Source organism: Mustela erminea, chromosome 9 (assembly GCF_009829155.1).
Source record: "Mustela erminea isolate mMusErm1 chromosome 9, mMusErm1.Pri, whole genome shotgun sequence".
NCBI lineage: Eukaryota > Metazoa > Chordata > Mammalia > Carnivora > Mustelidae > Mustela > Mustela erminea.
In genome coordinates, this window is record NC_045622.1 from 94,211,593 (window position 1) to 94,233,657 (window position 22,065).

The 22,065-nt window shown below is 50.5% G+C and overlaps 1 non-coding gene across 1 annotated transcript; it reads left to right on the forward strand.

Annotated features, from left to right (window-relative positions):
- Nucleotides 1-21,482: 21,482 nt before the first annotated feature.
- On the forward strand, nt 21,483-21,586 carry LOC116600450. Its single transcript, XR_004289653.1, has one exon. It is a non-coding gene; the product is annotated as a U6 spliceosomal RNA (small nuclear RNA).
- Nucleotides 21,587-22,065: the final 479 nt, after the last annotated feature.

Below are 22,065 nucleotides of genomic sequence, written 5' to 3' on the forward strand. Positions count from 1 at the left end.
AATACACATTTGTCCATAGTCATATATGCACATAGCTGATTATACCAGAAGCCAACCAAACTCTAGATGCAGGGAGTGCGAGCGCTTTCGCGGAAGAACAGTACACTCCAAATTCCCTGCCTGGGGAACGTGCTACATTTGGACGTGGACACGGGCACCCCAGCTGGAGAGAAGGTAGCGCTGGGCAGAGGGAGGGTGAGGGAGGAAGGTCTTTGGTTCCCTCTGAGGACAGCAGAGTCAGGCTTGACCTTCGGGTCAGTCATACCCTGGCTGTCTCTGTTTCATTGGGGACATGGAAGGAAGCTTTTTGAGAAGCCTCTGGGGTGTACAGCCACCTGCCTCTGCCTCCCACCCTGAGTAGTGGGGGTGCGGCTGCCTCCCACCCTGAGCTCCTGGGTAGTGGGGGACTGAGTGCTCCCCATCACCAGCCTCCACTTCCGAGGCCTCCCACGTGCTCCACAAGCTCCCACCTCCTCCTTGACACTACGACGCAGATGACATGCCATGTCGACATGTTAACATGTCAGAGTCAGAGCTCACGGGGTGGCAGGAGTAGGGAGAGGTGGGGGGGTAGCAGGGAGGGCTGTGCTCTAGTCCTCCCTCTCATAGCGGAAGGATTCATCCATCCCCCGCCGTCTGTGTTAGACTCCAAAGGGGGCTGTTGGGTCCCATGGGTGCCAGGACAGGGTCCTGTCCCCTGCAAGGCCCTGAAGGCAATGCTGGGAACACAGAGGGGTTAGAGAAGTGAAGGAGCTTGTCTGCGGGGCAGGGCGGGCAGTTGAACGGTGGATTGAGGCTTGTGTGTACACATCCTCATCAGAGCAGACCCCTGCTTTAGGGATGCAGCAGCTCACCCGTTTTAGGTCTAGGAGGTCAGTGTGGGGATAGAGATTATTTCCAGGTGAGGTGGGGAATAGGAGAGGAAATTGTTTCTTTAAGACCCCCTGAAAAGACTGACCCCTAGGGACCGAACATACTTTATCTCATTCTAGGTAGCTGGAGTGAGTTCTCTTTAACGGATGAGGAGATGGAAGTTCAGAGATGGAAAGCAACTTGCTCGAGGTCACACAGCTAGAATGTGGCAGTGGTGGGCTGACTCAACTTCTGTACTGGGTCTTAGGGAAAATCGCTGCTGGTCTTGCTACTGAATCCAGGCAGAGGAGACCCTTTTATTTCTTCCATGAGAATTTAGTTATTTTCCAGAGGAAAAAAGGGGCACTTGGGATATTCAAACTCGGGTTTTTTTCCCCCCTTTGGTATGCCATTAGGAAGGATGTTGGTTCTGGCCTCTCCCAAGTGCTACATCAGAGGCCACACAGGCTTCTGGTGATGTGCCCCCTCCCCAAGAAGCCCCCCTTTCCTTGTTGTCTCAAGAGAGTTCCCTGGATGGTTTGTAGGAGTGGTCTCTAGTCCCTGCCAGTTGGCACGAAAGGAAATGGTTTGCAGATTTAGGTGCTGGATAGATGAATAAAGGACTTCAGATGGGTACCTCATCACCAATGACACAATCGGTACAGGCTTACGGACTGAGCCAGATGGATGGAGCTTCTGCCACGGGGGTGGGGCAGGAATGTCCCTGGGGGGTGGTCCCTGGAGTTCACACCTGCTTCTTCCAATCCCAGCTTCATGACCAAGAGTCCAAGCAAAGAGCCTGGTCAAGGACCCTTCTTATCATAACAGAACCCAGCTGTTTGCCTAGATCCTGGCCACTAAGCTGGGGTTGGGGGCAAAGGGCTCGGTCACAACCAAATCCCGCTAAGCTTTGTGGCTCAGTGACCTTGTGTGTGAGTTGCTGGGTGCCCCAAGGCAAGTCGCTTTAGCTCTCTGTTCCTGTTTCCTCATCTGCTCCACGGGGGTAGTCTTGTCCACCTCCTATATTTGCGGTGAACTTTCCGGTAAAGCACTCCGCTTGGAGCCTGGCACTGGGTAAGCTCTGAATGAATGTTAGCTGTTAAAATTGGTCTCACCATCCACAAAGCAACCATAAAGGGTGATGGAGAGGCTGGTGAGCAGAGGGGTGTGTGTGCCGGGGGGATGTGAGTCCCCTACGGCTCTGCTTTGGGGATTCTGAGGCTGAAGGCAGACAATGGAGGTGCCCAGGGTCCTTGCTGAGCCCTCCAGCGAGGAGCCCTTTCTTCCCGCACAGGCTGCCTCCTGCATTCTCTGTCCTTTGGGCGGGCCGCCTGTCCCGATGTTGGCAAGGGCAAAGAGGAGGCCAGGCCAGGGGGCCCGGGCCCTGGGCGGCTGGCCCAAAGCTGGCCAAGGACTCTTTGTCCTGGGAGGGGCTCAGTCCCTGGTTGCAGCTGCTCCTCCTGGGAGGGGCCAGAGGGGCCCCTCTCGTCTCTCAGCGCAGGGGTCAGCACCCAGAGGGGGCACAGCCCTGAAGACCCTCCTGGTCCCCTCGGAGCTGCTTCCTGCTCTTGTTTGTCCCCGAAATCTGAGAAAGTGAGCCCAGTCTTGGGGAAAGGGGGCTCCAGCTGGGGGCCACTCCCCTTGACCCCGATGACTTCTGGTTGGGGATGGAGCGGGGGGGTTGTCTGTGCTCTTGAAGATACTCTCCCCATGCCACCCTCCCACTCAGGCCACGGCCCGTTTTCCAGATCCTTCTTTTCCCACACTCTTTCCTCATGCTCCTTTACACACCCAGTTCTTCTTAAAGGGACTCTAAGAAGAACCAATTTTCTATGAACAGAACAATGCCCTATTAATCTTTCGGGGGATTTGAACTTGGCAACATTTCAGCCTTTGATTTAAATATCATTTTGGTAATGGGGGAATAAGAGGAAGGCTGACTCTTGGACAACGCTGGGTTTCCAATACCTTCTGAGCATGAGACAATTTCAAATATAAAATTAAATCCAACTCCCTCCTCCCCCTCCCCCCCCACCTCCCTCTTGCTTTCACTCACACAAAAGCTCACTTCCCACATACTTCATGGGGATATTTCAAGTTAAAGTTTTGTTTACCTTATAGAAAAGTTAATTAGTTCCTTTTGATCTCACAGGGAAAACCACACAGGAAATTTTTCTTCAGAAAGTGTACACACGAAGGCATGCTTTTCCCTCATAACCAGAGATATTCATTAAAACAATTCGTTTCGATTTTTAATTTAAAGAAAACATTTTACATTTTCCCTATTTATTATTAAGAAAGTCGTTGTCCCCAGGGCAGAACGTAAACGGGGTTGGCTGTATGCTTTTAGCCGTGTAAGCAGCCAGAAGTTGGGCAGTTTATAATCTGCCCCTAGTTTGTTTTTCTACTTTGGATAACAAGAGACTTCTGCAGAGAAGCAAACCTTCAAACATGCCAAATTTCAGTCGCCAAAATATTAAAAATCCAGGGTTTTGGAGATTGAGACTGTATGGTTTAAATAAAGATATTTAAGTTCTGAAATATAAATATTCAAGATCCTGAAAAAACATATCATTGCATTAAAATCTGAAACAGGCAGTGGGTGAATCGAGGGGAGAAAATGTTTACTTTTTTGAGGTTTATCTAATGAAATATAATAAATAGTACATCACGCTCTTTTTTTTTTTTTTTAACCCCTAGAGATATTTAAGCAGTACCTGGATTTGTACAATAAGCTGCTTTAGCAAAAGTCTAGAAAAAGAAACGCTTGGATTTTGAAAATGCGATTTTCAATCTTAAGCACATTTTCCACATCTTGTATTGTTACGGGATAAGGGATGCCGAAGACTCTGCAAATTGCGGAATTCATTTCCAGCACAGACCAAGCGAAAAAGGAATAGTAGGGCTTCCTCGAGGTTGAAAGAACAAATGAAAAGATATTACTGTCAGAGCAGCCAGAGGCTATGGTCCCCATAACTGCAAGGAAGAAAAAAAAAATCTCATCTATAGATACGGTATGGACCAAAAGCCCGGGGGAAGAGATGTTTTTACAAAAGAAAAACCACAAAAACATAACAGCTCTAAAAGAGTGGTGTTGACATCAGTATATAATTTTGAGGATATTTTTGGGTGCGTCTCCCTTTCCTGCCCCTGACACAAATATTTGGAGATTGGGACTGTCATTGTTGATAAAAATTAAATGGATGCCGCATACAAAAGATATATAAAAACCATGTTAACATGTGGGGTGACTTTGATGACGTTCTGTACAGCGAAAGTATAAGAATCTGGTGACATTTTATTGTCACCCACTTGCATTTTCATCTGCACCGACCCCTGCCTTTAAAAATAGGACTCTTAATATACATTTTTTTTATCAAATGTTTTCACCTGAAGATACATTTGCTGGTTTCAGTATGCCCTGCTCTTCTATTTTCTTTTAGTTGAGTTTTTGTAAATGGTGAAGGTGTGTGAGGACCCGTTTGTGAAGTTAGAAAATTATGCATTTGTTTTGAAGAGAAGTCTGCAAATACTGGCAGGAGAAACAGATTCCTGCAAAGGAACGGCCCCAGGGAAGCCAGTCATTAATGTAAGTTTCCAAAGTCTTTCTGTTCAAATGCAGAGTCCGAAGACCTTTTTAAAAATTGCCCTTCTCTAACACAATTATTTTCACTTCTTCCCTGAGATAGCTTTGTTATTTTCTTCTGAAGAAATATTTATGCTTTTTTCGAGTTGGAAATTTTCTCTTCTTCTTCTTCTTCTTTTTTATCTTCCTTGAGGAAAATGGTTTAATGCCACATTCAAGGAGGGGACGAGAGGCTCATTTAACAAAAGGGCTGGAAACAGAAGCTTCAGATGAAAACCCAATTCCCTTTCTGAATTTGCCAAATAGTAGCTAAAAATCAAACACTTCCCAGAAGACCATTGATGGGATTCCTCCCAAATTAATATGCATCTATTCCTATTTTCATCAAAAAAATCATTTTCTCTGTGGCTAGGCACGGTTTTGGAGACTGGGGGTCTCTATCCCTCTAGTGCCCTCCATAGGGAACCTTGAGATTTCATTATATATATATAGACACACACACACACACACGTATACATATATATGTGTATATGTCTATATGTCTATAATTTTCCTTTCCATGAATTCCCGTAAAGTCGGCGTACTTTCTCTACGGGAGGATGGGCTGGGAGAGAATCAGGACCGTGGGCCGACACTTCACTGGCCTGAATGCAAGAGGAAAAAGAGTGAAGAGAGCTGAGAGAGAAACACTCTCCGTACAGGAAAACACGTCGGCAGAGCGATAAAAAGAGGAAGACAAGTAAATATTTTTCTAGCGCGCGTCCAAGTTAAAACCAGCGAAGCTACCCAGTTTAAAGAAAGGGAAAGCAAAATTCATCCCTACCTTTGTCAGAGGCAAAGTAATGGGGAACTTGTTTCCAGAGTGGTTAGGACCTACACAGAGCGTCTTACCTTAAATCTATACATTTTGAGCAAAAACAGCTTGGAGCAATTCTTTCCAAACAGCCCCAAATGTTAACCATTCCATTCAAGATCAGATTTCTCTCTCAGCCTAGATGGTGATATCAGTTGGATTTTCTTTTCTTTTCTTTCCTTTTTTTTTTTTTAAAATATATATTCTTATGTTTCCAATCCTCAAACATTGCTTTTTTCATCTTTGTGAACACTCGCCTCGCCGCTGGATGGAATGGGAGTCGTCAGGAGTCCTTCTCTTTGGGACAATTAGCCTCCCACTGGATCATTTTAAGTCTGAATGATTTGTTGTGGTCACTGAGTGGGGCCTTTCTCTCTCTCTCTCCTCTAATATTATTGTAGATACGTAAAGTTTACTGCGTGCTGTAAATATGTCAGCTTTTGCCAGGGAGTTTGCTAATAAAGAACTTCGAGGTATTATTGATGGAAAAGATAATGTTTTCAATAAGACTTGTCAGGGCTGGAGCTGGAGACATTGCATACCCAGCAAAGCACGGACGTTTGAAATGCCGACCGACCGACCTACCGACCGACCGCGGGCGCTGTGCTGGGCCTGCCTGCTGCTCTACGGCCCCCAGACCCTGGTTCTCAGCACCGCTGGAAATGCCTGACTGCTTTTAAGAGCTCCGTCCTTTTTTTTTTTTTTTTTTTTTTAATGGCCTTCCAGACCATCAGCAATAACCGAGCGTATCAGAGAATCACAAGACACCCCCTTCCCACTCTGGTCCCCTTTGGCTTTCTGAGCTCACCCCTGTGGCTAGGAGACATAAAGAAATCCAAACTTGTACACTGGAATCTCCCCTTTCCATTCTAACCGGCAACTTCGGAATGCAAATTGGAATCGTGTTTCTTTCTTCCTTCGTTCATCTGTGGGTTATTCTTCTGCCTTCCCCCCTTACAAAGAAAGAAAGAAAGAAATCCCAGAAAATTTGGTCTCCGTCCGCCATGCGGCCCTGGTCTCTCCGTCGCAGAGTGGCCCACTCTTGGATTTTTGTCACATCACCCACACGACAGCTTCATCTGGTGCTAATGTGACCGTCACATGGGTTGGCCCTCAGAATTCCATGCTCATTTACCATTAATCAAATGCATCATTATGAATTGTGTATGCATTTTAGAGCAGACCGGCTCTATAGGGAAGTCGCCCCCCCCGCTTTTTTTTTTCTCATTCATGTTCAGCAACAAAACTCACATCTGCTGTGAAGATTAATGGCAAGGCCAAAGCGACATTCTTTGTGTTTGCCTCGCCCAGAAATCCACAACCCTAAATTACAGGTTGGTAAGCTACGTCCAGGTAGCATTCGTTTTTTTCAGATTATTATTATTATCCCTCATGGGCCACTCTAATCACCCCCAGCACGCTGAAGCCGCTAAGAGAGCGGCCAGACAGAGAGCTGTCGCGGAGCTTCCAAGGGGCCCGGGGTGGGGGGTGGGTGCCTCCCTGAGGCTGGGGGGATTTTAGTCTTAAATTGCATTTTGGTCAAAATGGGGACTGGCCCTTCTAATTTGGAAGAATTCAAAGTATTTGCAGGCTGAGCTCGGCTGGGTGGGGGTGGGGACTGGGGACCGGGGATGGTGTTACCACGGGCTGGCCGTCTTCAGCAATTGCAGACTGGGCTTCCCTGGGACTCAGTCACAGTCAGGGCTCTGTGGGAGCACTCTGAGTTCCGGAACCTTCCTTGGAGGGCCTGTCTCCTATGACTTGATGGGGACATGGAGACTCCTGGGTATATGAGGAGGGTTTTCACTGGGAGTTTCCAGTGATCAAAGTCTTTCCTGAGGACGGGGACCATGTTTCAGGTAAAAACCCTTTCCTGAGCTGTCACAATAGTTCCAGGAGATGGAACCTGGTGCCTGAGACTGGACCCCGGCCCTGACCCCTTCTCTCCCTGCTAGCCTGCGGAGACAGATCTGACTTGAGGTCAGCTCATGTGTTGATGTCTAATTGCCAGCAAGTCCCGGCACAGATCAGGAACACACAGAGAGCTTGATCTCTAGGAGCGAGAGCGGTGGGGTGCACGGGCCGTGGGGCTACCTTACTTTCTGGTACTATTTTTTTCCCCTCCAAGCAGACCTCCAGGCCTGGATTTTGACTTGGTTGCCCCTCTTAGGGGCATAGGACATAGACTTGCCCCCAGGGAAAGTCTCTGCTGAGAGGCCTTCCTGGGCTGGGCAGAGGCTCCTGATATTAGTGAAGCCTGTTAAAAATAAACACCTTTTGCCTGAGGCTCTGGCTGGGGAGGTTACAGGAGAGGCTGACAGTCTTGAACTGCTTAGTGGGCTCCATGCCCGGGTGTTGGATTCTCTCATGGGGCCACCTGGGCGTGTTTTGGGAACTGTCCCCCACTTAGAAGCCTCTGTTCCCACCTAGAAGGTCTGGACCACTTCCCTGTAGGGGAGTTCAGGGGCATCAGAGCACCGATTTTCAACCCTCTTTCCTTCCTTTTCCTGGTGAGGGATGGGGGTGTGTGTGTGCAAAATTGGGACAGCGCAGTAATCCATGGACAGAGATGGTCCCTCTGCCTGTGCACGAGGGAGTGTGTGAGAATGTGCATGGGAGTTGGGCATCTATCTGTGGTCCCCAAGCCAAGCCCCAGGCTCTATTTTGTCACGTGGGGCACCCTTTCCCACTGGGGGAGGTGTCTCTGGGGCTGATGTCAACTCAGGTCTGTGATGGGCAATGGGCAGCCTGAGGCTGGTGGGTGTGACCTCAGAGGGAAGGACAGCTGGGGATGGCAGATGATGTTTTTCCTCCCACTCCTGTGATCTTTAGGGCCTAGAATGGGGCAGCAGTGTCCAGAGGCTGAGCCCAGGCTTCTGAAGGGCTTTGAAGAGGCCTCGGGGACACGACTTTGGGGTACCTCCAGCTACACTGGCCAGGTCTGTGGCTTAGTCTCAGTATGACTTGGGACTTCACCAAAGGGGCGAAGCCCCCTCTGAGGCCACCACTTCCTGGGGACCCTCTTCCGAGGGCTATTCAGTCCTACAACAGCCCTAAAGAGCAGGACTCTGGCGCTCAGAACGGTTACGAACCCATTTAAGGGCACCCAGAACCCAGGCCTTTCCACGTCTGAACTTTGAGCCCATTTGGTGTGAGTGACGTCCCGCAGTGCCATTAAAGCCGAAAAAGCACACGGCCTTGAAATAGATCTCCAAGATTTAAGGAACAGTTTAATTGAAATACTAAGAAAAATGCAGAGGCCTGGTCCCACTTTGAGCAGCTCTCTTGGGCTTTCAGGGAAATAGCTCTGGTTCCATCGACATTTGGTTTTTAAAAAAAAAAAAAAATAGAATTTGAGTCACTTTGGTTTGAAACCCCACAACGTGGCTGGTCTGGCTTTGTGTCTGCTACCTGGTTTGGCTCAAGGACAGAGAAGGGTTTCTGTTTATAAAGCATGCACAGACGTGGCTGCCCACAGGTGAGGAGAGTTGTTCTCTCTGCTTTTGCTCCTTTTCAAGGATGCTGGAAAGTCTGGACTTCTCCATCCCGGGGCTGGTCATTGAAAGGCCCCTGGTCCAGGACACCACCCGTTAGAAAGCTGTCGCTGGCAAGTCGAAATGATACATAAACAGATTTTATTTGATGGATATTATTTGACGTGGAGAGGCAGTCACTAGTTCACTAAGTTTCAGATTTTAAACTCATTTTTCATTATGAAAGTAACACACCTGGTAAGAAGCGAAACTCTACAGAAGTATTTTTAAAGTCCGTGAAATGGCTTAGTATTTGTGCAGCGCTTAGAAGAACGGGGTCCGGCACGTAATAAACACTTTGGAAATGCTTCTTAAGTCAAAATATGTGACATTCGAAGTCACTTTCTCTCCCGTTCTAGATCTGCAGTCTCCCTCTCTGCTTTCTTGCGTGTTCTTCTTCCAGAAATGTGCTGGGGAAGCATGTGGGCGCACACAACCGTTTTACACGCTCTAAAGGGGAGAGAGAGGTGAGACAACCAAGCTCCGGACAGTATGATCCCAGTTTTAAGACAAACAGACACAAGGGCACAGAAAGTAATCTGGAATCATGTCTAGCAACGTAGTGACAGCGGTCTTCTCTAAGAGGCCGGATCCTGAGTGGATTTTCTTTTTCTTTTCGTCTCCTTTTGCTCATGCTGTTTATAATTCTAGAAACGAAGGAAAGCGGAGTGTGCCCAAGTCAGTGAGGGAAGGAATGCGTGGACCCTGGACCTCTCGTGTAAATGTGTCCTAAGAGGGCTGATGTCCTGGCGGGGGGCCTGGGACTCCCATCATGGGGGTTCCACGGAGCACCCCCACCCCCCGTTTCCTGGAACCTACCACTCTGTTGCTGAGACATTTGGCTCTGCTGTGTGGTTCCAGGACTCCTCCAGGGCCCCTGGACAGGTGATCCAACCAGGGTACGGTTTCTGGGGCTGCTTTACGCGTGCTTCCCTGCCTTCCCTATTGTTTCTCTTGCTCCCTCCACAGCCCTCCACTGTCACGGGGAAGGAAACCTCTCCCCTCTGCCGGCCCGAGCCTGAGGGGGGCCTGATTTCCACAGTGGGGATTGAGGGTGAGGCCCATGTGAAGTGAATCCGAGAGCCCGAGTCCCATGGCCTGGGGTCCTTAGGACGTATCAGGGGACCCCTCTGAGTGTGCCTGTGGGACGTGAGGAGGTGGGCCTGTCAGGCTCTCCAGCTTTCTGGCCAGGCTTCACGTGAAGCCTAGTCCAGTTCCTGCAGGAACAAGTGGAGAAGGCGTCCGGGGCTGGGTCCTGACCGTTCCCATCTCTGAATACAGTTCCAGAGTCAGGCAGACCCAGACCATGAACCAGGTACCGTTGTTTACCCGTCGTGGGACCTGGGGTGGGTCATTGTGTCTTCCCGAGCCTCAGGTTTCTCATCTCTAACATGGGGGCAGTAATGGCACCTTCTTCATGGTGGTAGCGGACCTTCAGTCTCAACTCATGCCTTCGGGGCGATTTTTCTGAGGGCCTTCTGGGGGCCAAGTCCCTTACCTGACCCGATGAGGGACCCAGACATACAAACCGCTGCCTAGGACACCAGCTCGAACAAGAGATGGGAAAGCAAGGGAGGCTTCTGGAAGGGTGGACAGGAGCTCTGACATGGTAGGGCTTTTAGTCGGAGGCGTTCCCAGCCCTTCCAGAGATAGGACGTCACATATTTCTCACAATGGCCTTAGAATCTGACTTTTGTGGAGGGGATGTTAGACCAAACTTACCTTTCAGCCCGGTGGAGTTGGATGTTAAGGACAGCCGAGTGTCCTGGACAGTAGTGAACAACACTCAGCATCCCATCTGTCCTGCCTGCTCGGCTCTTGTCCTGCTTGTCCATGGAGCTGGGAGGCAGGGAGAGCTCGAAGGCCACCCGACAGCCAGCGTTCCCCGGGAGAACTCCCTTCTAGTCTTTCGTCTCCAGGGCTGGAAAGGGCATGATCTCTGGACAGACCAGCCTCTAACCCTGACTCTGCCACATGCCTGCTAGAGATCTTGGACAAGCCTCAGTGTCCTCATCAGAAAAATGGGCACAATGGCAGTGCCCACCTTGCCAAGCTGCTGTGAGCATTGCAGACGGTGCGCTGTACCCACAAGATGTCTAGCACATGCCAGGACGTCTGAGGCAGGGCCGGGTCCTCTGCCAGTGGGGCCCAATGTCTGGGCTCAAGACATTCTTCTCCTTATTACAAAGCCACACACCAGGACCCAGCTCATCTGGGGCCCACGTGAACCCTGGGGCTCAGAGATACTTCATCCCTCAATTTTGCTTTCGTCTTCCTGACCCCAGCTGACTGTCCCTACCCACCTGCCGCCCTGCCAGACCCCCATGGAGCAGAGAAATTGGTGACCTGGCCGGGCCCCGGGAGAAGGAAGCTGCAAGGTAGAGACCAGATGGGCTGTACCCCAGATGCTGCGACAGGATCTTCCGGGCCCGGGGGGTGGGGTGGACAGGACCAACCACAAAACCCGCCCTGATGCTCTCCTTCCCCCAGCACTTCCCCAATCGAGAAGGCAAAGATGGATTTGGCTGTATTTTCCTCCCTCCTCTCATCTGTAAAATTGAGACATTACAGTTCCAAAATGGGCTTTGAGCCTGTAGAAATTAATCCGGCCTGGCAGGAAGGTTGCAAATAAACATATTGTTTCGATTGGTGTTGACATTTGGATTGTGAGAAGGTTTGAAAATGTAACTGTAGTTGGGATTTTCCAGCCCATCCAAGTTTTTCCGTGGAGGGGCTCAACACGCCTCCACTGGTGGCTGGGTGAGTGCCCTCCTTAGACCCGAGTCGGGCACTGGCTGAGGCTGACTCCTCCGGGCTCTGAGCCTGTGCCCCGGGGGACCGCCTGGGCTCTTGTGGGGGGGCAGGCGTTTCGGGAAGCAGAGCCTCTGTGGCAGCAGGGGCAGCCAACGCCTCCAGGAGTGAACTCCAAGCCTTAGGGCACCTACTAGGTGTTGCTACCTTCTAAGTGTGAGCTCATGTCGTCCAGGATTACCAAGGATAATTACCCCATTTTACAGCCGGGTGCCTCTGAGTCACTGAGAGGTTGAGGGACTTGCCCAAACCACATAGGAGGAAAGTGAAGGCTCGAACTTGGCCCATTCTGACTCCCAGTGGCTTGCCCTATACCACCTACTTTCTGCCAGGAACTTTCCAGAAGGTCATCTCCCCAGCAGAATGGCTCTTTACCCTAGGGTCACGGCTGAGCCTGGACCAAGAGGACCTAAGTTGGCAGAGCGTTCAGTTGTCAAGACCGCCAGTCCCACCCCGTCTGGACCCTCGTGGGTTTAATTCCCCCTTTCCTTTACCCACTAGCCAGTGGAAGTGGGTGTTGTTCGCCTCCCCTCGCTGCCCTGGAGTGCATCCTTCAGTGGCCTCTGAGCCCCCTGGGCCTCCCCTCCTGCTCAGCTCCAACCTCCCCGCTCAGGCCCGGCCGGGAAGCAGCCTAGTTCCCCTTGCAAGGGGACAGCCCTGAAAAAGCCCCCGACTTGGGGCACAGGGACACTCAGCTGTCACCATGGACTCAGGCTGCTGGCCAGGTGAAGGCACCTCATTTTTGAGAAAAGACTTGGGGATTTCTGCACCTGGTGATTTCTGTGTGCCCCAAGCCTCCTCTCCCTGCCTCCGAGTTTCTGCAATGCAAAGACCCTTCTGTCTCCCTTCCACTGCTTTGTGCCTGTCCCCATAGAGCAGGACACGGTTGGGAAAGCCTCCCGGGGGTCCGGTCCATAGTGCTAACTGGCCAGCCTCTGCCATTTCTTAAATCCAGGTCCTCGCCTGCCTGCCCCAGGGCTATTTCCCCAGGCATGGGTGGCAGACCAGTCGTGGTAAGAGTCCTCAAGGTGGGGTCCTCAAAGCTTCCTGCTACCAAAACCCTCGCCTCTGTTCCTTTTGTTGCTTGGGATGACAGGGAGTGGGGGTTGCAAGATGGTGGCCCAGGTCCAGCCTCATTCCTGCCGGGCTTCTTGGTGAGGTGAGCCCATGACCGGCCAGGAAGACGCCTCCTCATGGACAGCCCTCTTTGCTGACTTCTCTGCTCCTTCCCTCCCTTCCCTGGGGGAAGGACCCACTTCCTATCTTAGAGATAAGAGAAGTCTCTACCACAGACCCTCAAGGCTGAGAGAGGCCTTGTTTTTGTGCCTTGCCCCACCAGGGTCCCTTCTCTCTGGCCCTGCCCCTCAGTCCCTGTTTGGTCTGACTCCTCAGGACCCCCTCCTTCTGACTTTCAAAGACTCAAAACCATGACTGCAAGCTTGGGGGCATGGGGTTTGGCCTGATGCTCTTCTGGGAGCTCATGTTTTAGGCTTGAATCTGTCTGGATGTTTTTTGTTTGTTGGCTGGCTTGGCCTTCAGGAGGTGTGAACCTTCTACTGGGTTCGAGTTTCTGGAAACTGGGAAGGTTTGTGTTCATTTCAAGGTTCAGAAAATCACTGTGGTTTTGGGTCACGGTTGGGTTTGATTTGCGTGCTTGATGGCAGCGGTGGCCCGGGGGGCTCTGAGCTCGGCCTAAGCGGGGTCCTTGTGGGGTCTGAGTGAGAGACACTCCGTGTGTCCTCTGGGAGGGGCTGGTTCTGCGCCAAGCCCTGGGGGCTAGTGGTCGTGGCACCCGTTCTGGGAAAGTGGAGACAGAGAATTCGCTTTCTCTTCAAACCTCTTATCACAGAACATGCCTAGATGTGATTTTTGGGGACACAGGAGAGGCGATTGGGGGGAAAGTACAATGTGAGAGCTCGGCCAGGCTGGGAGTGGGACGCCCCTAGATACTGTGGTGTGAGCGAGGGGCCCGGTGTCTGCTCAGAGGCCCACGTCTGCCCCCGCCCGCTGGGTGACTCAGGGCAGCTCTTCAACTTCTCTGAACTCCTTTCCTCATGCCTCTTCTTAAGGCTGTTTTGAGATTAAAGAGGATAATATTTGTAGAAACTCACAGAGGAGGTCAGAATATATTAGTCCTCGTGAGCTCCACAAAGACAGGGCTATGCCTCATTAATCATGTGCTTCCCAACTTAGCAGAGTGCTTGGCCAGCACGCTCATTCAATAAGCCCTTCTCGAAGCCAGATGGGAACTGGCCCCACGTTATTACTGTCAGTTTGAACAGCGAGACTGTTTCCCCGATTGGAGGTCAGAGCTGGAGGCCTGAGCTGCCTTGACGCACTCTGGAAGGAGCCCTTCTCTCTGGGCACAGCGGTCTTCCTGCAATGGACACTAGCCTTTGGTTACCTCCCAAGGGTGTTCCCCATGCTCGCCAAGGCCTGTCACCTCCTGCCTCCAAACTGACTGGATCCATTTCCATCCTCCAAGGGCTGCAAGAGTCTTTCTTTGCTAGTCCCAAGGAGTTTCCACAGTGTTGGGGTTTCAAGCTTTGGATCGCTGTGCTGGAGGTTGAAGCCACTTGGTAGAGCGCCTGTGTGTCCTGGGTTTGCAGCTTTGGTTTAAAATCGTCAGGGTCATTGTCCTTGTGAGTGTCAGCCTAATGGCCTTGAATTTGGGTCTGTAAATAATAATACTAGCCTCCACTTACTGACTCTCTTGCTCTGGACCCTTACTTAATCTTCCCCGATGCCTCAGAAGATGGCATTAGAACACTAACCCCATCTGATAGACAGGGAAACGGAGGCTCAGAGAGGTCAAGGAATACGCCCAAGTTTACACAGCCTGTCCTGGTAGAGCTGGGACACAAAGCCAGGTTTCTGCCCCAAACATAGTGCACAGATGGGAATGAAGGGGAGCTGGTGTCCAGAGACCCCTCAGCCTCCGACTTGGCCTGTGAACTTGGCTCCAAGGAGCCCTTCGCCATCTGGAACAGGGAGGGTGAGGATCACCCCCCATCCCCCATCCCACGTGCTCCTCCTACCCCCAGCCAGCAGCCCATCTCCAGCGCTGGAAAAACCAATGGCTGGCTGCTTTTGCCAGGCTGGGTCATCCCAGCTTGTCCAGCAGGTGCAACTGGCCATGAAAGGTGAACTGTTAGGAGCCCCGCCGCCCGGGGTAGTGTCGGAGGCCGCCTGCCTGACACCCTGCACGGATTAATTCACCGCAGCCCTGCTCAACCCTCCGGTCTCTTCTGCTCCCCCAAACCACGGGCTTCAGGACGACAGCCGCTCGCCCTCCTCCCACTCACTCCTCCCCTTCCTCCTCCTGGCCTGGCCTGGCCTTGGTCAATGTCCCAGTGTTCCGCCAGTGTGGCCCACGTCAGGGCTACCTTGCCTTCTTCAGATAGGATCTTCTCTCCTTCCTCCCCCCCAGGCGCCTTGCAAGCCTCGGGCTTCATGGGGTAGGAGCACAGAAGGCCTCTGTGGCTGCTTTGCAAAGGCTCTGCCGTCTTCTGTCTTGGAAGATGCTAAACAACGTTTGACAGTGAGTCACATTTGCATACGGAAGGACACAATTTAACTTGTCGAAAAATATTTTGGTTCCCTTTTAGCAGGTTGGGTGGGAGTAAATGGTGTGGGAAGACTTCTGTCTCCTTTCTCCACTCTTCTGGATTTCTTCTTCACCTTCCCTTTCCCCAGCCAGCCACCCACTTAGCAGCGCTGAGCCCTGCCCGCCCTCCCAAGTCTACAGTCAAGTAGCTCTGGAAATGTGCCCCTGTCTCTCTGTTCCTGGCTCTCTGTCAGCCTCTCTCACTGAAATGAGCCTAGTGCCTGGTCTCTGGGTTCCTCCCACGGCCCACCTTGGACCCTCACAGGATGACGGATCAACATCCATCTGATCCCATTGGCTTGAGTTACCTCGAGGACCATCTCCCTCTACCCCCCCACGATGCGATTTTCTGTTCTGGTCATGCTGGCCTCCTTCCAGGCAGGTCTCTGGCTCAGCGCCTTTGCAAGCACTGTTCCTTCTGCCTGGAATGCTCTTCCTTCAAAACCCCTCTAGGATCCTTTATCTCCTCTAGGTTTTCCGGAGGTTACCGTCTCCATGAGACCTTGTCTGTCTTCCTCATTTCCAGTCCCGGTCCGCTCCTCCGATATTCCCCATTCCTCCGGCCCCCTGGGCTCGACTTTTCTCCATCACACTGATCAGGCTAGAGGTGGGTTTTCCTGAATACTAATGATGTTTATACTTTTGAGAGCTGCACCAGCAGGTTCTGAGGCCCTGACCAAAATTGATATTTATAATTTTGAGAGAGACAGCATGAGCTGGGGAGAGGGAGAAGCGGACTCCTTGCTCCGAGCAGGGAGCCCGATTCGGGATGCTATCTTGGGACTCCAGGATCATGACCTGAGCCGAAGGCAGATGCTTAACTAACTGAGCCACCCAGCTGCTCCGGTATTTATGATTCTTTATTCCTTTTTCTTAAGGAGTCTATCCGTCCCCACAAAATATATAAGCTTCAGGCCCCACAATAGCCCGATCTGCCTGCCAGTTACCTGTTTTAATGTTTTTTATTATGTCTCTCCCTCTGCCGCTAAAATATAAACCCCATGAGGGCAGAAGATTTTGTCTTAAAAAAATTTTTTTAACGGTTTTATCTCTAGGATCCGGGAGAGGGGCCACACACAGGAGGAACTCTAGAAATGTTGCTGTATGTATGTATGTCAGCCCAGATGCATGCTTGGCTCAGGGCCTCAGGCTTCTTTTAGGAGTCAGACCAGCCTCCTAACACTCTCTCAAGGCTCTGCCCTCTGTCTGCTCCCAGATGGGTGAAGATTCAGACTCAGGGCCTTTGCACAGGCTGCTCACTCTCCTTGATGCTCTTCCTCTCCTCCTGGCTTCCTCGTTCCATCCTTCGGGTTTCTTCTTGAATGCGGTCCCTGTGCCCCAAGTCAGCGGGGCTCTGGGATCATGTGCCCTCTAGCCCCTTGGAGTTCCTTTTGCTAGCATTGTCATCACAGTCACACGCCATCTGTGCTATTGTTGGTTTGGGACTTACTTCCCTCTGAAGATTGTAAACTCCGTGAGGGCAGGGCCATGCTGGTCTTGGGAGCTGCTGTCTCCCCAGTGTAATGTCTGGCACGTGGTCCTTTTCACTGACTCAGTAAATTGCTGCTGCGGGAATGGGCAAAATAAGAAACAGCTGGGGAAAGGTGGGAATCAGGCGGTTCGTATCGAAATAAGCAAAATCACAGGAAATCCAGGGCATATCAGAGCCGAAAGAGATGATCTTGTCCATAGCTTGCAGACCATGTGCCCTGCGCCCTGGGGGTTCCATGGAGGTGTCCCACAGGTCACCACAGTGTACATATGAGTGTGTGCGTGTGTGCGCATGTGTATATGCAGGTGCACCTGCGTGCATGTATGTGTCAGGTGTATATGTGCGTGTGCGTGCGCATCCTTGGGTTAGGGGTGGCAGTCAGGAAGCTTCAAAGACTGGCAAATAGATGGCTGTCAGACCCCCGTTCCTGTAGCCAACAGAGTGGTTCTGCTTTTATCCATTTATAGACTGAACTTTGGCTTCTGATTTTTGTTTGAAAAGAAATAAGCTTGGGGCCCCTGGGTGCCTCAGTGGGTTAGCGCTTCTGCCTTTGGCTCAGGTCATGATCCCAGGGTCCTGGGATCAAGCCCCTCGTGGGGCTCTCTGCTCTGCAGGGAGCCTGCTTCTTACTCTCTCTCTGCTTGCTGCTCTGCCTACTTGTGATCTCTATCAAATAAATAAATAAAATCTTTAAAAAAAAAAAAAAAGAAAGAAGCTTTCTGGGGTGCCTGCATGGCTCTGTTGGTAGAACTTCAAACTCTTGATCTTAGGGTGATGAGTTCAAGCCTCATGTAGGGCTTACTTAAAAAAAAAAAGAAAAGAAAAAACAAATTTTAAAAATAATTAAATAAATAAAATAAATTTTTAAGAAATATTTTATTTATTTATTTGACAGGCAGGATCACAAGTAGGCAGAGAGGCAGGCAGAAAGAGAGAGAAAGGGAAGCAGGCTCCCTGCTGAGCAGAGAGTCCAATGCTGGGCTCGATCCCAGGATCCTGGGATCATGACCTGAGCCAAAGGCAGAGGCTTAACCCACTGAGCCACCCAGGCACCACTAAATAAAATAAAATAAAAGGTTTCCAGCCAAAATCAAATTTGGAAAGTGCTAGCTTGATCAAACCCCTCCTTCCTGTTTTACAGACAGGTCAACTGAGGACCAGAGAAATAGAAACTGAGGCCCAAAGTCACAGAATGAGTGAGCCACAAGCCCAAGAACTATTCCCAGACGTCCAGCCCACTCCTCCCGGTTTAGACAGAGAGCACGGCGTTGTTTCATCTGTGACCAGGTGGCTGAGCACTGGACCTCCTAGAGCTCATGGAAAAGCTTCCGGGAATCACCAAGCTTTAATCCTATCATGTGAATCAGGAATCATTTTAGTTGCAGAAGACATGACTCCTGAGAAGCACACAGTAAAAATCACAACGCCGAGCGCAAGTCCTCAGGCAGAAATTCTGAGCACAGAAAGCTAACTTCCCGTTGATTTTTTCAGTTAAGATTCATTAGCTACTTGCTCGTTCATGTTACTGTCTGAAGGGGCTTCTAGCAAACATACAGCAGTAGGCACCAAAGGTTAAGAAAAATTGGTGGGAGCAAAACTTAAAAGGGAAATGATTCTGGGCATTCGTTTCGTGGTGTCTGTGTATGTGAATATTAAAAAAAATAAAAGGACTATTTTTCATATACTTTTGTGTTGGAACAGATACTTTTAGCCATAGGGTTTTTATGGGGGGAAGAAAAACCATTGTTTCTCATTCTATAAAAATGAATCCTTAATTTGTTCTCTGATTACAAAAATAATAGGTACACCCGAAGAACTAGAACACTATAGAAAAATGCACAACTTAGAAAAGGAAAATGCTGCAATTTGTTCTCCCCCAGCCAGAACCACAGTTAATACGAATCTGTTTTCAAACCTAGTATGTGAGTGTCAGGCACCAGGAGGACCACAGTGAACAAACATAGATGTCATTTGCCATCTCACAGGACTCATAGTTGAGTGGGGAAGAGATAGGAAATCATCACACAATTATCAAAATTCAACTGTATTTTACTTTCAAAAGGAGAGCTATAAAGGAACGAAACTGAGGAAAGGGACCTTGATGAGAAGGCCTGGAAAAGCTTAGCTGAGGGAATCAAAACGGAGTTGGGATCTGTATAGTAGGTGAAGATGGGAGGAAAGAGTGGTTAATGAAGAAGAAATGTCTATGCAAAGGCCCTGTGGCAGGAGGGAGAAAATCAGTGTCACAGGAGTGGTCCATGGTGAGGCAGCAGAGCCATCTGGGCGTCTGTGAAGAGCACGGTAAGACTTTGTCCTAGTAGTAAAGGAAGCCACAAACTTCTAAATAAAATTCAGTGTGACTAAATTTGCACTTGCTATCTCCTCTATTAAAAAGCATCTATTAATACTTTAGCAGGGTGGTTTAAACAAAATAAATCTTTTACTGGCTCACATGGATACAGCTTGATCTATGGGCTCAGACAGCTTCTCCAGGTTCTCTCCATTTCTCAGCCTTGCCCTCTGTTCTGCTGACCATTTCCGGGCTCCTACAGTCCCAGGTACTCAGACGTCTTCCACCTGCACCATAGTGAGAAGGAGGGCCTGCCACCACAGCATGTCGGTTTCAACCTTGCTCCCTGGTACCAACCCCTGAACCAATCTCGCTGGTTAGAGGAACGTGATGCTTTGATTGGTCAGACCCAAATCATACGCTCCACAGCTCCCCCCATCCCAACCCCCCGCCCCCCGCCGCCCACCCTGCCCAATCAGCTTTGCCACTGAGAACAGAGCCTGGCAAGAACCCAATCCACAAAGTGCTGAAAAGCAGAGGAGCAGTTACCTCCAGGACTGGCAGGGGGTGACGTCAGAATTGACTAAGAGAGTACAGGGCATCTTCCTGGAGAGCTGGAAATGTGCTACATCTTGATTTGGGGGTACCGACACGGTGCATATGTACACACATACACATTGAATTGACACTTAAGGTGTGCACACTTCACTCTGTGTAAGCCACACCAAAGTTTCAAAAGTACTGGGCGGGAGCATGGGGAAGAGGGCATTCCCAGAGAAAAGCCCGGATACTGTCACCAAAAGAAGAGTGGATGGATGTTCCTTATGTCAATATATGGGTATGTACATGTCACACGTAGAGGACTTTTAACGTAGTGTGGACATCACAGTGTACCCTCTTATGTCTAGAGTTTGCTCGACAAATCTTGGGTATTTTCCTACAAAAACAACTGCTTTATGCCGCAGATTTCATTTCAGAAGTGCTTTATTAGGCAAATGAGCTTGTCTCTTCAGCACTGCTTGCAGGGAGGGGCATCCCAGAATCCTGCTGGGGATCAGCCCCCCCAAACAGCCCGTTGCCTGCAGAGGGCTGGTGCTTACATGGTCAAGGACCTCAGGCCTTGCTGTGAACATTGGCTTTGCACCCCCACCCCCACCCCACTCCGCTCTCTCTCCTCTAGGAGTGTTTGCCTCTCTCTTTGGACTCCGATTTCCCCTCTCTCAAATGCACCCAGCTAAAGGGGATGCATTACCTATGCTAGGTTGGTAGTGATGGTAGCTTCTAGGGGGCCTCTTTGTGCAGCAAGATACCATATTTTCTCTTTATAGCGAAAACAGTGGTACTTCAAAAGAGTCTCTCCCAAAATGCAGGGGAATGGTTGGCATGGGACTCGGGCTCCAGATCTCATCCTCCCGCTGGCCTCCTGTGGTTCCTTGGGCATCTGATTACCTCTCCGCACCTTACTTTATCCCTTCTTGTGGAGAGGATAGCAGAAGAGAGGATTTGAATGCCCTGGACACAGTAGGAGCTTTATATGTGTTGGTTACTACAGAATGGCCCAGTGGGCAGCCTTGGGAGGGCGGGAGAAGTGGAAGGGGGCGTTCCCAGCTGGGGACAGAGGGTTCCTCTGTCCTCTGGCTCTGGCCCACCTTGGTGTCCTCTTCTTCAGTCCCCTTTGTCTGCTTTCCTCTCCTTTTATTCTTTCTGCCCAAGGCATCTTCTCTTTGCAAGGAAGGGACCTTGGGTTAGGTCCCTAGGGTTAGGCTGCAAGGCGGCTGCCTAACACACAGGTCTGATCTTGAAGATACCTGAGGATAGCTCCCCCAGAAATCCCCTCTGCTACCCTGTGGCCTGCTGGTGACCCACCTTCTGTCTGTGCTCTGACTCAGGAGGCCCAGCTGCCTGGAAGTCAGAGAGATGTGAGTTCCACCATGGCTGGAAGGGGCTTCCCTTCTGAGGGCGCTCTGTTTCTGAGTGGGGAGAAGTGGCCCACACTGTGCTGGCAGGGTTGGGGGGCTGTGTCCGTTTGTTTGGGCTGTCAAACCAGGTACCATGGGCAGGGGCACTTAAACAACTGAAATTAATTTTCTCACGGTTCTGGGAGCTCAAGGGTGTCGGCAGGATTGGTTTCTTCTGATCTCCCCGTGGTTTGCAATCGGCAGTCTTCTTGTGTCTTCCCATTGTCTTCCCTTGGTGCCTGTCTGTATCCTGCCAGCCTCCTAGAAGGCCTACCCAATACGGCCTCGTGTTCTCTTGACTGCCTCCTGAAAGACTGTCTCCAAATACAGTCACATTCCCAGGTGCAGGGGTTAGGACTCAAACAGATGCATTTGGCAGACACAGTTCTGCCCATGACAGAGAACTTGAACAGAAGCAGCTCCTCTGCCCATCGCTCATCATCTTAGTTTCCTTGCTTTAGGCCTTGGAGCTTTTGAGCTTTCAGAGTTCCCTCTTGCCCTCGCTTCGGCAGCATGCACCCTAAAACCGGAACGACACAGAGGAGAGACTAGCATGGCCTTGCACAGGGATGACAAGCCAATTGACGAAGCTTTCCGTATTTTTTTTTTAAGATTTTATTTATTTATTTGACAGACAGAGATCACAAGTAGGCAGAGAGGCAGGCAGAGAGAGAGGAGGAGGAAGCAGGCTCCCTGTTGAGCAGAGAGCCCAATAGGGGCTCAATCCCAGGACCCTGGGATCATGACCCGAGCCCAAAGCAGAAGCTTTAGCCCACTGAGCCACCCAGGCGCCCCTCTTTTTTTTTTTTAGAGGTTCTATTTATTTATTTGAGAGAGAGCACGAGAAGAGAGAGGTCAGCGGGAGAAGCAGACTCCCTGCTGAGCAGGAAGCCCGATGTGGGACTCAATCCCAGGACTCCAGGATCATGACCTGAGCTGAAAGCAGTCACTTAAACAACTGAGCCACCCAGGCACCTGCTTTCCATATTTCAAGAAAAAAATCCCCCCGCAAATGGGCTTATGTCTAGGGTGGAGGCGGCTGGCTTATAAGAGTTGAGGTTTGCCATGGGCACCAGGCAGGAC